General features: G+C 38.4%; 1 protein-coding gene across 1 annotated transcript in view; it reads left to right on the top strand.

Annotated features, from left to right (window-relative positions):
- NECAB1 (N-terminal EF-hand calcium binding protein 1) overlaps window positions 1-5,036 on the top strand; it is a 238,226-nt gene that overhangs the window by 187,430 nt on the left and 45,760 nt on the right. The gene's annotated exons all lie outside the window — the stretch shown is intronic.

Below are 5,036 nucleotides of genomic sequence, written 5' to 3'. Positions count from 1 at the left end.
TTACACAAAGCTGCCACAAATGTTTCACACAAGAATGGAGAAAGCTGCGGGGAGCGGGGAGAGGAAGGGGAATGTTGTGCACAGGGAAGTGAGAATAGGCAGGAACTCCTGCTAAGTTTGATTATGTCAAGATTTATAAACAAGAAGACATTGAGACTGGAGAGATGTCACAGACTTAATTAATTTCCAAATGGGACAAATACAAACAGGACAAATTAGTGCTCTGATTTTCCTAATTAACTTTGATAATTCATGGGCGGCAAGCAAATAACTGAGACTTCAACTTCTGTCTTCCAGCAAGGAAAGAGCTTGCTCACTGAGACATATAGCATACTTGATTGATCCCTAAGAAACTTCAATCTGACAACATAGTATTTCTAAGGCTGAAATTCTGGCTGTTAAAAGTGTTGTCTATGTTCCCAGCTTATTTCAAAATGTGATAAACATGTTTATAAGCCTAACATGTCCATACCCTTTGAACCCCATTCCACTTGCCAGGTCATGACAACAAGAGTAAGTGTGGTGTGCTCTGTCCCTCCCCGTCTCTGTCTCTCTCCTCTCCTAACTTTCACACTCTCTCTCTAATTCTTACTTGTTACTCTCTTTCACTGTCTCTCTTCCTCCCTCTCTTCTCTCTCTTTTTGTCTGTCTCTCTCCCTCCTTCCTCCCTCTCTGTCTCTCTTTCTGTCTCTCCCCCCTCCATTCTCCTTTCTACCCTCTCTCTGTTTTCTGTGTGTGTGTGTGTGTGTGTGTGTGTGTGTGTGACTCTGTCTCTGTGGCTCTGTGTGTCTCTGCCTCAGAAAGCCTGAATAGCCTGAATCTACTTTCAAACAAAGTAGACTTAGGTTCCTCAGAGAAAGGAAGGGGAAATTTATGTGCATTCAGTTTCTTCCCTTCTCTACCTCCCTCCCCAAAAGAAAGGAGATTTGTCTTGAAGTACTTAAATGAAAGGCTCTCTGTGGAAGAGAAGGTCCATTTGAGTTAAGGGCAGAATTGGGAGCATTAGGTGAAGTGGAAGAAACTGATTCAGTACTAAAGTAATGGAAGGGCTACTCAGCAATGAGGGCTGTGCCCAAATGGATGAGCAGTCTCAAAGGTAGTGTGGCTGGATAGTGGACTACAAGAAGTGTCTGCTTGTTGAATAGACCATTGAGAGAATTCTTTTTTTCAGTCACAAGTTTGGGTTAGATAGTCACTGAAGTACAATTCAATTGAATTCTTGAATTCTGTGAAATTGGAAATTTCCTTTGTGGACACGTAGAATATGACAATGGGCTTATTTTCTCTTCTATTTATCCTCATTTTTTTTTATTCCTAGGGCTTTCCATACTTCTAAAATCTTTGAAGTGACATTTACAGATTCCATAAATATACAATATCTCAAGCCTTCTGTCTTCCAATGCAAAATTAATTGGGGGAAACCCTGGATCAGAGGGTTACAACTAATAAGCTCCCCCCACAAAAAAAAATAATAGATAGCACTATGGGACACAACTAGGTGATTCAATGGACAGGGTTCTGGACCTAGAATCAGGAAGACCTAAATTGAAATCCAACCTCATGTACTTACTAATTATATAAGTGACTGTAGAACCAATGCAATATTCACAGCACCCATCATCACAATAAATATACCTGCAAAGTGTTTGATTGTAAAATATAACAGACTCTTCATATAGAAGACAGAAGCAAAACATTTACTCAGACACCAGGAAACCAAATCCCCAAACCAGTAAGCCCATTCCATCATAGTAGCAAAGAAGTTAATAAACCACAACAGCACAGAGAGCCACCACATCCTTTAGCCTTCCCACAAACTAACACAAGATTAATATATACTCACAAGCCTGTCTCCCTAGGAAGTGTCCTCTCTTCCCAACTGTCTATCTTGCTGTGACTCCCAGCTTCCTGTGGGCTCTGCTCCACCCTTCAGCAAACTCTTCCCACTATAGGCTCCATGTGATTACATTCAGCCTATACAATTCTAAGTATATTTTCAAAGCAGGGAAGGTCTTCAAATACCCTTAGGTTTATTAAGGGGTAGGAAATATCTTCAAATTCCCATTACCATTACAGTGACCCTGAAAAAGTCACTTAACCTCTATCTGCCTCAGTTTTCTCATCTGTAAAATAAGGATAATAATAGCATCAACTATCGTGGATTGTTGGTGAGGATGACATGAAATGATGTTTGTAAATTACTTTGCAAATTTTAAGAACTATATAAATGTTAATGTTATCCTAGTTAGCATAAAGTTTAAAATATTAAAATATTTATTTTAAAGTAGTTATTTTTTTAAGTAATCATAAGTGTCTGTTGAAATTTTAACATAATCGAGATGATCTTTGAAGTAGACAATGCAGATTAGTCTTTCCTACAGTTTATTAGCTTATATGGAAATGTTCCCTAGGAAAATAGAAATAACAGGTGGTCAATAAAGACCATTGCTATTTTTCTGTTTCGGAGTAATCTTTCAGTTTCAAATCCATAACCAGAGGCAGTTTGCTCAGCTGTTACCCTTAGATAGCAAATTATTTTAACAAGTAAAGCATTTTGTAGTTTCTTGGTATTTCTTCATTTTCCACAATTTCTTATAGTAATCAGCAGCATGTAATAATTGCATTATGTAGACATGACTCATTTTCTAGAAAAATCATAAGGCACTTGTAAAATTACAAGTTATAAACAAGGCAGGTATATTAGCATTCCCTTATGGCAGATGGAGATATTATCTGTATCATTTACCTTCTAACATCAATTTTCAAAAATGGAGTAATTTTCCTAATGGGTTATAAACCTTTAGGAGCTCACATCTTTCCGCCTACTCCTTTACTCCAATTTTTTTCTCCTTTCTCTTTTCTCTCCCTTCTATTTTCCTACCCCCAACTTCTCTATCTTCCTCTTCCTTTCCACTGATCCTTACTCATTCTCTCTCCCTATATCCTTCTCTTTTTCCCATCCTCTTTCTAAGTTTTGTATACTCTCTTGATTTAGAACTCTTTCTGTACTCTCTCGATTTAGAACTGACTATCCTCTCTAGCCTGGACCCAAATGGGAAAATTTGTAAGCATTTTGTCACTGAGAGCCCAACTACATGAAAATCTTGAAAACATTTAAATGAAATCCTAAGGTAATTTGTTTGGAACAGGCCAGTTTCTGCAAAATCTGTTTTTGAGAGCCTTGATTACTTCAGAAATTAAACATCACAAAGGTGGTAGCTCATATTAAAAATTTTTGTTGATAGGATCAAAGATCTAGAACTAGAAATAGCCCAAGACACCATCTAATTCATCTTCTTTGGTTCCCAGATGAGAATCTGAAACCAAGAGAGTTTTAATGACTGACTCAAGATCATACAAGTTGTAAGTGGCCAATGTCCTTTTGACTCTAAATCCAGTACTCTTTCCAATGTACCATGCTAAGAAGGTAGCTCTTGATCATCCACTTGAGGGGTTTCTGCAGCATATTTTTAATACTAGTTTATTTCCTCACATACTTCGAGGCCAATTTCAGAACTCTGCCAGTTGATGGGAAAGCTTGTTAATGCTTTAATGCTAGCCTCAGACAAAAATAATTAAGTAAAGCTAATACCAAAACAACAAAACATTCCAAAGCAAAAAATAAATAGGATTTGGGTTATCTCCTATGAGTTAGGTTTATTTCTATTAAATAGTAAGTGTTTCTGTTTTGACAAGAAACTTTGAGGGTATTCCCCTCCCAGATTGATTTTTTAAAAACTAGGTGAAGACCTGTTATAGACTCTTAGGCTGGGGGACTCTCATAGAATTGAAGGCTGGGTTTTCAATTCAGTTTTTCTGTAAAAATAAGCTGCTGACCCTGAAGTGTTCCAGGAGAAAAGTATGGGAACACAGGAGGCAAGCACATCTGCATGTTCACCCACTTCAAAAGACTAACAATGATGGGGGTGTAAGAGCTTTTGGAATACTAAATTTGTGGGATAATCATATCTGTTTGTTCCAATGGGACCGGGACCCAAAAAATACAGAATATTACAATACTTGGTTCCTTGCCCTGTTATACTGTAAGGGCAAGCTGACCTAGAAGTATTCCAGGTACAAGGACAAGGACACAGGCTTTGATCGCATCCGTACATTAATCTAAAAGAAAAGGGAGCCTTAAATGCAAGAGTTGTGCCAAAGTTCCCAGACTGCTAAATTTACAAAATAACCACACCTGTTTGTTCTGTACCTCATCACTGTCGTTGGCGTAGATTTATTGTGTTTAGATTATACCTTCAAAGCTTGTGAGAATGAGCCAAGAGGAAGAGGGTTAGGGAGAGGGATTGTGATTAGGGGGTCTATAAAAGAATCTATTTTATCTATGCCTGGAGTGCTCTGACACTGAGAATGTATTGAATGCATTCAGTGTGAGTCACCCTTTCCCACAAGATCATAATAAACTCCTTTCTACTTCCTACCTTGAGAAGCCTCTGAGTTTAATTTGGGCAGGGGTCTTTACTGTCCCATACACTATTATCTTCTACCTCATCTCTTACCTAGCCTTAATCACTAACTGGGCATTGCCTCAGTCAAACTGAAACCTGTCAAAGATCTCAGCTTAAAAAGGCCAAGGTCTTCCATGCCATCTCCAGTTGTCCTGATCTATATCTCGCCACTGAATCCAGATGGTTCTGGAGGAGAGAGTGAAGCTGGTGACTTTACATGCCATCTCCAGTTGTCCTGATCTATATCTCGCCACTGAATCCAGATGGTTCTGGAGGAGAGAGTGAAGCTGGTGACTTTACACAGCCCTCCCTTATTTAAATCCAATTCACTTGCATGTCATGGCATCACCTCCCTGATGTCATGGTCCTCTTCAAAAACTAAGGACAAACAACATTTTTCTTCCAGTAAGAGAATTGAACTGAGTAAGTTAAGAAAACTGCAAGTCAAGAAAACTGGGGAAAAAGAAGAAGAAGAAGAAGAAGAAGAAGAAGAAGAAGAAGAAGAAGAAGAAGAAGAAGAAGAAGAAGAAGAAGAAGAAGAAGAAGAAGAAGAAGAAGAAGAAGAAGAAG

The sequence above is a fragment of the Petaurus breviceps genome, unplaced genomic scaffold (assembly GCF_028583685.1).
Source record: "Petaurus breviceps papuanus isolate PSGF00001 unplaced genomic scaffold, PetGlider_PUasm1.0 179, whole genome shotgun sequence".
Taxonomy (NCBI): domain Eukaryota; kingdom Metazoa; phylum Chordata; class Mammalia; order Diprotodontia; family Petauridae; genus Petaurus; species Petaurus breviceps.
The sequence above is the reverse complement of the archived record's forward strand: the minus strand, read 5'-3'. Positions and strand labels throughout refer to the sequence as shown.